Here is an 11,251-nt window from a genome sequence, read left to right on the forward strand (position 1 = left end):
GATTCGCATACTGAATTCCTGGTTCAGGAATAGTTAACGGTTTTCCAACTATTGAATTGAATATGTTTTAAATTTTAAATTGAATAATTAAAATTAGATAACAGTAACGATTCAGGTCTTCAGTTGTACCAGCCATGTTTCGAGGGCTCACTAGCTACATGCTACTGTGTTGGACAGCAGAATTATGTATAGGGGGCACTGTACATGCAAATGTCCTGTGGCAGAAAGGAGCGTGGTGTTCAAGGGACTAAAAAAAAAAAAGCCAACGTAGCTGGAAGGCCTGGAGGGCAAGTGAGGTGAGAGGATTCCAGAAAGATCTCCCAGAGTTGGGTCTTTATTCTGAGAGCCAGGGGAAGCTGCTAAAGGATTTTAAGCAGCAGGCCAACATGCCCAGATTTGCATTTTGCAAAGATCCTGGAGGCTGTCGTGTACAAGACAGATTGGAGGGAAGCTGCCTAGGGGGCTGTTGCTGTCATCCAGGTGAGAGGTGTTGGAGACACGGACTAGAGGAAAGGGAGACATGTGGATAAAGTCAAAAGGCATTTGGAGAATAAAGTTGGCAGAGTTCGGTGATAAACTGGATGTGGAAGAGAGACGAAAGGGAGAGGAGGCTTCAAGGACGAAGTTCCCATTTCTGTCTGGAACACTCACAGGTGAGACGGGGAACCCATGAGGAAGACCAGTTTGGGAGGAGAGGGTTTGGACCGTGGTGAATGTCAGGTGCCTCTGAGACATCCCGGTGACCATGGCGAGTAGATGGTGTGTAAATGCAGATGCAGGTCTAGCGTGTCCGGGGCAAGCCTGAGCTGGAGCATAAACTAGTATAGAGCAGATAATTGAGGCCATGGGTTTGGAAGAGGTCGAATAGAAAGAGAGCCGGGGGAGGAGCGCGCTCAGGACTCAGCGGTGTGGCCCTCACAAAGATCAGATAGTGGGGAATCAATCTCGGAGGACGCACAGCAGAAGCAGATGAGAAGGACCCAGGGAGCCAGCGAGCAGGAGAGAGATCACGGGGACCTAAAGTGCTCAGGGACCACGTAAAGGAGGACTGGAAATCAACCGTCGGACTTTCAACACGTGTGCCAATAGTCACCTCAGCGAGAGCCATTTGGAGGGGTCATGGGGGCAGAAATCGGTAGAGACGGTTCCTCCAGGAAGTTTAGCCCAGAAAAGGGGAGAAGCAGGACAGGGGCTGGAAGGAGAGATGGGGGTGGAGAGAGTCCTTTTTTTTTTTTTTTTTTTTAAAGGTGGGAAAGACTTGAACATGTTTAAAACCCACTGGGAAGTGTCCAGTTGAGAAAGAGGTCGAATCCACAGGAGAGCAAAGGGAAACGAGGAGAGCCAGCTCAACAGCCAGGAGAGGTGTGTGCAGGGGAGGGAAGGCTAGAGGTCTGGAAGGTGGGGGAATCTCCGGTGTGTGCACCTGACACCCTGTGGGATCGTCTCTCTGCCTCTGCCCCTCCCTGTTTCTCTGACAGTCCTCCTCTTTCCCTCTTTTTGGCCCCCTATCTTTCTCTGTTCCCACCTCAGCCCCTGATTCTAGTTGTGCACGCTGTTGTTTCTCTCTGTTCTTCTGTCTCCCTTCTGGGCACCAACCCTCAGCCCCGCCACGTCTTGGCTGCCTCTGGCTCTGATTGGTCCTGATCTCCCAGATCCCCTGGGCCCCCAATATGCAAAGCGTAGCCATGGATCAGCAGCCTCGGAGCTTGTTAGAAACGCGGAATCTCACGCCCCTCCCACACCTAGAGACCCTGAATCTGCCGTAGAGCCCCGAGTAATTCACGTGCATGTTAACTCACGGGCATGCGCGTTGCCTGCAGCGCGCCTCTAAACACCCAAGCAAAAAATCAGAATCTTAGCAAGATGGAACGATCTGAATCCTCCCCTGCATCTCCCGTGTCACCTTGATGTTACTCTGAGACCTTCAGCTTCTCCGCATCCACTCCTTAGGCTGCTCCTGAAGCTCTAGGCCAATGAGGAAAGGACCGTGACGCGGGGTTCAGCGGGGCCTGAGTTTCCACACCTGCAGAATTACGGGTGGGAGGGAATTCTCCTGATGCCAATATGCCGGGCGCTTCTAGATATGACCTCTTCTTGAAAAGTTAGCCCCGCCTGGACCTACCCCTGTCTGTCTCACTCTATCCTTTAAAGACTAAGAATGTGGTTTTTTGCTGGTGGCGGGGTGTGGGTTCCACACGGTTGGGGAGGGGGCAGCGACCTGTGCATGGCCCTAGATGGAGCCCACCTGAGGCTGTGGACCACAAGGCTTGACCAAAAGGCACACCTGGTGATTTTCAGGCACACCGGAAAGAGGGAGTGTGGTTGAGATTCCTAACCCTACCCCCCCCCCACCCCCCCGTTTAGGCAAACACAGCACATGATTTTTATGTGGCCATTATGTGCCCACATTGTCATTTGGGAAAGGTTAGTTTTTTCCTCCACAAGGTCGCAGATCTGCCCAGACTAATGCATCTCTGTCACCTTACCCAGTGCCAGCGTGGGTATGTTTCAGACCAAGTCTCTAGAGAATGGATTTGTTTTCCACTTCAGGATGTTGAGTGATGGAGTTGTTTTCTGGATTTTTTTAAAGTGGTTTTTCCCCCTCTCTGGTTGGTTTTGTTTTGTTTAGAAGGGCGGTGAGGGAATTTAGGAAAAGGGTCAATTTCCTGGGCCTTGATTCAAGCCCTTGACCCGGGCCCAGGCATTTAGGTGCTTGATCTTGTTCCCTGGCTTCCCATAGCTGTAGTCCAGACCAGACTTAAACGGATGACAGGTGGAAACCCCAGCGAAAGGTGTCAAAGGAAGGAGAAAAAAGCCAGCAAGGACAGCTTCCATTTTGGAGGATTAAAGAGATTCGTCGAGAAGGGGGTTGGAGTACAGTCTGGCTGGTAAAAGCCAGAACAAAAGCCTCGTTATAGGGGAGTAGGGAAGATCTGAAGGTGAGATGCCTCCAGGGTTGCTGAGGCCAAGCATACCAGAGCTGGGTGCACCTGCTTTGGTGTGGTGTGCCTCCTGGCTCTCCCGAGGGAAAGAACCGACACAGGGTGAAGAATAAACAGGTTTTGGCTGGAGGCTTGCTTGAGGCTCCTTCAGCATCGCATAGACCCCGGGTGAGCAGCCACTGAAGGGGCTGGGGGCAGAGCTACAAAACTCTGGTGCCCCCGTTTCTCCGGCACCTCGAGCCTGCCAGGTTGGTGGTGTGGATAAGAGACCCAGGCCTGTGGCTAGAGAAGGTGGCTTGGGTCCTACCCTAGAGCCCTTCCAGAACTTAAGTAGGAAATTGCGAAACAGAGCTACATTTTGAAAGAGAAAGTATGTGAAATATGGTTCCTCCCTCGCCTGTTCGCTCTCCCGGAGCTTGGTGCAGGGAGGTGGGTGAAATGGATTCCTGGCTAGACGCAGCCGGCTGCGGGAAAGAGGGCACAGCCAAACCCCCAAGGGCCCCTCAGGCCAGGCCACCCCAGCTGCCAGCCTTTGATTATTGATTATTGTGATCGGGATGTACTTTTGCCATCTGTGGAGCATCAGCCTGGCCCGTGGAGAAGGCCGGCTCCTTGCTCTGGCCGAAAAGGCTGGCTTCTGAGGGCTCCCTCTGCAACCCAATACGTACCATGGGCTGCTGATTAAATACTTGGAATGTCTTCAGGTTGAGCGAGGCCTATCCATAAAATGGGAGGCATTTTGGCAGTTCCAAGGCCCCTGGCACCCAGTCTTGGCACTAGCCCGGCTGTCTTCTTCAAGGAGCTGGGGTGGGCTTCCCGCCAGCATGCTTCCCTGGGAAACATCGAAGTGAGTTAAAGTCAACAATGAGTTCATCTCCAAAAGGAATAAGCCGGCAGCCTTCAGGGCAGGGGAGCAGGAGGAGGGAGGGGGGACAGGGATTTGGGGGCAGCGGAGGGGGTTCCGTGATGCTGGAACAGCCAGACCAGATCCAAGCCTGTCAAACAAGCTGGCAGCTCAAGGAACAAAGAAGAGTGCTTTCCCAGGCCAGCCCTGGAAAGCTCACTTGGCAAAAGGTGGTCCCAATAAGGGTGTCACAATCCCGGGGGCCAGGGGAAGCGTCCTCTCAAGGATTGGGAGCTGGGGCAAGACACTGGCGTGGAAAGAGGCTGGTGGCGGTGGGGTGAGCGCATCCGTGAGCTCTGGCTCTCCTGGCCCCGGGCCTGCCCTGTGGCCACATGAGGATGGACGCTTGGGCAGTTGAACTCCACTGTCTCGCCTTGGAGGATCCAAGCAGGAAGACGTAGGTGTCAAGGCCAAGCAAAGAGCAGGCTCAGATCGCAGAAGCCGGCCGCTTCATCTGGGCATCTCAATCACTACATTGATCTCTGAGGGCTTTGCATCGGGCCAGTGGTGCCTGATTTGAGCCAGTGTCTCCCTTCTGTGTTCCTTACCGCCGGGGGGCATGCTGAAACCGCACCCTCAATCCGGCTGCCCTGGACTCACTTGATCCAACGCGCTGTGGGACTGGGGAGCCAGCGGCAGAGTAAAGCCCGAAGTGAGCCGCGCTCTGGGACTGGGCTGAGGCCGGAGCCACCTCCCTTTGGGCACTGAGTGGAGTTGCGGCCTCCCTGGCCACCTCAAGGGCTGGGCTTCCAAAAGCCTGATGACGGCCCAGCAGCTGCTTGCTGAGATACACAGAACCCATCTGGTTCAGACTCCAAATCCGCCCTGGGGGCTGGGAGACCAGCAACACCTGCCTCGAATATATACTTGGTCTTTCTCCCGGGGGCAGGACCATCGCCAGCGATAGACTGTTCGACATCTGCCCTCACATTTGTTCTACAAGGTACTTTATTGTACGAGGTATTTGCCTATCACGCATATTTATAATTCTTTTCCTGCCACCAAACCAACAGAATGTCCACAGACACTGCATCTCGATTTCTCACAAACACATTCTCATCAACATTCCCGTGGCTTGCCCTTCTCCTATTTCCTTCTTAAAAAACCCCAAAACCAAAAACCAACCTGCTTCATCCTTCTGGTCCTACTGATTCCTTTCCACGTTGGCCGATTTGGATATTTTGACTCTCCCAAGAGCTTTTTGGGCCCTTCCTACCTTTTCTTTCTTTCTTTTCTCTTTTTTTTTTTTTTTTTTTTTTGATATGCAGCCACAGTTTCTTCCCAGCCGTGGCTCGCCCGGTCTATATTTCCCCTGTATATTTGACCACTTGCATTTGTGTTTTGTTATGACAGCCTAGACGTTTGTTGAACGAATGCAAAAAAAAGTGAATGAATGCGAAGGTCCCGCTTGAATGGGTTTGTTCTCACATTATTCCTGGAGATCATAATTATTGATAGTGACTATGCTCTTTTTTCCATCTGGGATGAAAAATGAGACCAGCATCAAAGTTCGTCAGGACACCGAACCGAAAGCAACCTGACCTTGATCTTTTTGTCGTGTGGCCACGACTGGTTGGGACAACCCAGCTTTCCAGTCATCTCTGGCCACTCCCATGCCCCCCTCCTGTCTACTCATCTACTCAGTGATGCCTGATAGAAACAATCTTTCCAACTGGGGTGCCTTTGTGTGCGCCATTCTTCCCCCCTAAAATGCACTTCCCCCATGCTCTCATCTGTGGATTTTCTACTTACATTTCATGGTGAGACCAGATTATTGTGTGAAGAAGCTCCCCTTACTGCGAGTTATTCCCCTCTCCGTATGTCTACGTCTGTGTGCCGTATCACACTGGTGTCTATGCCCCCAGCCATACACCAGCCCCTGAGAGCAGGGGCTGCGGGATTCATTGTTGCAATTCCCTGTCCCCACCCACCTCCCACTAAGGTGTGGATGCTGCTGGAAGCATACTCGTAATCGCCCATGGCAAACATTTATGGAGCCCTGACACTACTCTCAGGCCTTTACTTGCATTGCCTCCCTTAATCCTCAACGCAGTCCTGAGAGGTGGACACTGTTATAATGCCCATCCTGCAGACGATGACACCGAGACAGGAATTGGGGAAGGTGTGTGACCCAAGGCACACAGTTAATAAATGGTGGAGCCAGGATTGGAACTCAGGAAGTTTGGCTGCACTGCGGCCCCGCTGTGTGAAAACTCACATTTTTGCACGTGCTCTTCCTCACCTGTGGGCCAGGACGCCCAGGCTGTCCAGGTCTCATCTGTTTAGTAGGAAGAGGGATGGGATCCAGGGGCTAGATCACATGAGCTCCCAAATAATGCCGGAGGGTCCTCACGGGCTCTCCACTCCAGCCCCTCACTGGTGTCCGTTGCTCATGAAGCTGGTCACAACTGCCTTATGACCGCATGGCTGCCACCAAGCGTGCCAGCGTCGGGTGCGGGGACTGCCTTGGGATGCTCTGCTCCTACAGCTGCGCACCCCGAGATCAGCTCCTGAAGATTCCAATGCACCAGGACCACTTTGGGCAAAGCTGAGAGTCACTTCTCTACCTGTGCTGTGCTTTGTCTCAAGGTCATCGAAGGTAGTCTCATAAAGACCCTGGGCAGAGGAGCTCTTTGGATTTCTGCCGGAAGCTTCATTCTCCTCAGGACCCAGAAAAAACAAAAACAAAAACAAAAAATCCCAGGACTCTGCCAGGGGACTGACAGACCAGTGCTGCTCCCCTCAGATCTCCTTTCTCCTATGCAAGCCTCCCTCTGCTCCTTCGCCAGGAAGGTTAAACCTCTATAGAAGCTCCCTCCTAGTCCACTAAAGCATCAGCTATACTCAGGTGTGCATCTGACCCCCTCATTTGAATCCCCCAGGCAGAAAAAAACCAAATGTACCTCCATATTGGGACAGGCAACGTTCACTCTCAGAGGACAATGGCAACTGACAGCCAGTTGTAGTCCATTACATGCTTATTCAACGCACAGAACACGCACCAGAACCCTAGGACGGGGTGTGGGCGAGCTCTCTCTATAAAGATCCATGTAGCTACTCATCTCTGCCATTGCAGTGCAAAAGCAGACGTAGGGGCACCTGGGTGGCTCCGTCGGTGCGTCTGACTTCAGCTCAGGTCATGATCTCGCACCTCGTGAGTTCAAGCTCTGCATCGGGCTCACTGCCGTCAGCCTGTCAGCGCAGAGCCTGCTTCAGATCCTCTGTCCTCCTCTCTCTCTGCTCCTCCCCCACTTACACTCTCAAATAAATAAATAAATAAATAAATAAATGTGGTTGTAGATCATGTGTAAGCCAAGGCCGGAGCTGAAATTTACATTTCATGTATTCCTCAGATGTCACAAAACATTATTCTTACTTTGATTTTTTTCCCACCATTTATTTATTTATTTTTAAAAATTTTTTTTTTCAACATTTATTTATTTTTTGGGACAGAGAGAGACAGAGCATGAACGGGGGAGGGGCAGAGAGAGAGGGAGACACAGAATCAGAAGCAGGTTCCAGGCTCTGAGCCATCAGCCCAGAGCCCGACGCGGGGCTCGAACTCACAGACCGCGAGATCGTGACCTGGCTGAAGTCGGACGCTTAACCGACTGCGCCACCCAGGCGCCCCATTTCCCACCATTTAAAAATGCAAACTCCTAGCTCATGGGCCATAGAAAAACAGGCGGCTGGCAGGATTTGGTGGGCAGGCTATAACAGTTTGCCTACCCCTGCCCTTGGACATGAGCTGCTTGGGTTTGTTGCTGTTGTTGTTTATTTTATTTTATTTCATTTACGAGAGACAGAGGGCAGGAGCGGGGAGAGGGGCAGAGAGAGAGAGAGAGAGAGAGAGAGAGAGAGACTCTTAAGCAGGCTCCACGCTCAGCACGGAACCCCACAGGAGGTTCCATCTCATGACCCGAAGGATCCCTTGACTGGGATCATGACCTGAGCCAAAATCAAGAGTGGGACACTCAACCGGCTGAACCACCCAGGTGTCCAGGGCTACTTGGTTTATGCCCGGTGCGCCAATGAGGTGGGACAGGATAGGGAGAGCAGAAACCTGAATCCCCAGGTCCTGGGCACAGGGTCCAGACATCCTGGGGACTTGCCCAGCTCTGGCTGGAAGCCAAACACAACTCTAAAATCTCTCAATGAGGGTTGATGGGGGGGTGGGAGGGAAGGGAGGGTGGGTGATGGGTATTGAGGAGGGCACCTTTTGGGATGAGCACTGGGTGTTGTATGGAAACCAATCTGACAATAAATTTCATATATTGAAAAAATAAATAAATAAATAAAATCTCTCAATGAGAGGAATTTAGAAGATTCCTCCAACCTGGTTGCACACTGCGTAGTCAGAAGGATTGCTTTTCCCCTGAGATGAGGGGGTGGTAGACTTGTCATTTTTTCATCCAGACCCCAAAGTTACCTAAATCAAGATTTTGATCTGTTCTTCCTCTGCTACTTGAAACGGTATTCATCCTAACTTTCTCCTACACCTCAGCCTGAGTCTCCACGTTGGGGGTCAGATTTTGTTTCCAGTCTAGACTAGACCAGACAAGGGGACAAGAGGGATGCGGGAGGCCAAGGGAAACCTTAGTGTCTTGCTGGGCAGACGCTTGCCTCTGGGCAAGACTGACCTTCTGACAGAGAGCCCCCCCACCCCCCACCGGTTTCAGGAGTTGACTTTTCGGATTCTTTAACGTGACATTGTTCTTCTGCAAACAATCCAAGGGACCCGGTTAACATTTCTAAAAACTGTTTTCCTAAGGAAAAGCGGGGAGGCCGGCAGGAGGAGAGGAGGTAAAGAATTACACAAAGATTTAGTCTAACGGCTTAAAAATCAAAAGGATCACTGGACAGATAAGATATCAAGTGTAATAGGAAACACACTGATCCTGGGGAGATGACTTAATACGGGCCCTTCAGTCTCTCTGGGGCTTAAACAATTATCTACGATTTGGAATTATGCTTTAAATTCCCACATCGGTGTGTGTTCTGGATGCATTTTTCGGGACGCAGCCAGCAATCTTGAGTTATCTAAACCAGGCTGAAAATTACAAGTCATTAATAGCCTTTCACGAAATTGCGTCTCAGATTTTTCCTAAGTGGGATACACTGAGGGCCACAAGGATTCCGTGATAGGAAGGAGCAAACTGCCGCTAGTTATTTTTCTGAAGCCTAATCGAGGGATCTTTTTGAAGAGCTCCTTGTCTGGCAATAAGATGAATGCCAAGACCAATATAGACCGTGTTTTTCCCACTTAGACGTGGTGATGAGATACATCATTCACGTGGAGAAATTTCTTGAGTTTCTCGGCCACGTTTCATAGCCATTCAGCCCACCGGCTTGCCATACCCTGGTCTCCAAACTTCCCAGGCATCTTCGACTGAAAACCAAGGGCAATTTGGCCCATCAAACTCCCAGTTAATACACCTTAGTTTTCCACTATTCCCTTATAAACGGTTGAGCTTAGGTGACCAAGGACTCTCTCCTGTTGTTTCGTACAAAAGAAACAATACAACCAAAGTCTGAGACTCTCTTCCGGGTGCTTCTCTGTTCTTCCAGGGTCCCAGAGCCTCTGCGTGGGGGTTAGTTAACTGTCTCACATCCAGCAGCCGCCACCCAGGGGCCCAACCCTTGGCCTCAGCGGGCGGGGGGTCAATTCATCACCGCCTTGCCAGAGGAGAGAGACACAGGAGACTGAACAGAGAAGCCTCCTCTCTCAGTTCAACTGGGAAGGATAAACCAACAAGCTGGCACTAATTAAGAGCTAATGGCCTTACAGTGGAGCGTTGCCAAAGGATAACGACCCTCAGGCTACAGCATAAATATCAAGGCATTTGGGACAGAGCCAAGACATATATTTTCAGAGTACATTAGACACCGCTGCAGCCTTCCTTGCCCTGGCTCTGCAAGAAAAAAAAAAAAAAAAGAGGATTTAAGGTAGGTGGGAAAGGAGTGGGGTTGAACTGGAGCTGCCTTCTGGTCAGCTGGTCAGAAAGCCCGGGGGTGGGGGGGGTGGGGGGGTGGGGGGGGTGGGGGGGGGAAGCTTTTAGGAAAGAATTTGCTTTTTTGATCTCCAACTTTTGTGTGTTCCAGAATTACCAGCGGAGCTCGTTAAAATGTATATCCTGGGGGTATCCCCACCCCCAGGGGGTTTGGTTGCAGTAGCTCCCAGGTGAAGCCCGGGAGTCCGCATTTGCAATCAGTTTCCCCCACGGTGATCCTCCGACCACACTCTGAAAAATGCTACTTTAGAAGCTGCCACTACTGGCTCATTAGATCCCAAAGAGAAGGTTTTCACAGAATGAAGAAGGACGTGTGGTCGAGCAAGATTCTCGGCCTCCTGTGAACACACCAAGCCAATCTTTCCTATCAGAACGTGGCACAAGACTGTTTCAGAGAGCTGGCGTGTCTCCAGCAGGCTCCTGTAGGGATCTTCTTATTCAGACCAACCTGTGGTCACTGGGAGCAAGATTCCAGGGAGTGAGGAGCTAACCATGGGTCTGGAGGAAAAGAGAAAGCACCCATGTGCATCTTCTGTACGATGTCTGCGATGCTTTCATACACTGGAATTCATATGCTCGTACTGTAACCTTTCAGAGTCGTTAAATAAATACATCTGCTTAAAAGCTGAGGACTGATAGGCCTGGAGGTGCATCTTGCCTCCTTTGGTCACCATGACATGAGGAAGGGGGGGTGAAAAATAGTCGCTGTACTACAATTTGCAGTGAGCAGGGCGGGCAAACCAGACCAATAACTTTGGCCTGACCTTCCTAGATCAAACGTCTTATCAGCTGGTCGAACTGAGGTTGGTTGTTGGGACCGGCAAATACTTGTGAAAGGATTGATGGATCAGATTATAAAAATAGATGGAAAGTTCCGACGATAAACGCAGCTGACTATGGGAACAGGAGAGAAACAACCCACCATATCATCTGGGAAAATGAAACTCCTTGGCAAGACTTCACAACAGCCTGATTCAAAATTTCATAATGAAATTATGTCTCTGATCAAAGCCTGAATGAGCTCATGGGCTGATTTTTGCCATTCGTGTTTATTCTGGTTTGAACCAAATTGAGGCATCAGAAACACATTATGCTAGTCTGTACTCCAGGAGTGGGCTATTGCACTGGCGTTTGGGGGAACAAAGGGACAGTGTGAGGAGGAAGGGGACATCTTTGGGTCCTCACTGGGCATGAAGTTGTTTCTGACTGGCTCTCAGAGACTCCTCCGGGACGCCACGTCCGGGTCAGGGCCTTTGTAGCAAAATTGTGTTTAATCTCATGATACATGTCCTTGGGGCAATAAAAGTGAATGTCAAGGAAGAGAAGGTATTTCCCCGCTGTAGTCCAGGACATGCGCTGTTTTTCCTCTAGCACGAATGTTTTTTGTGGCTTGT

This window comes from Prionailurus viverrinus, chromosome C1 (assembly GCF_022837055.1).
Source record: "Prionailurus viverrinus isolate Anna chromosome C1, UM_Priviv_1.0, whole genome shotgun sequence".
Classification (NCBI taxonomy): domain Eukaryota; kingdom Metazoa; phylum Chordata; class Mammalia; order Carnivora; family Felidae; genus Prionailurus; species Prionailurus viverrinus.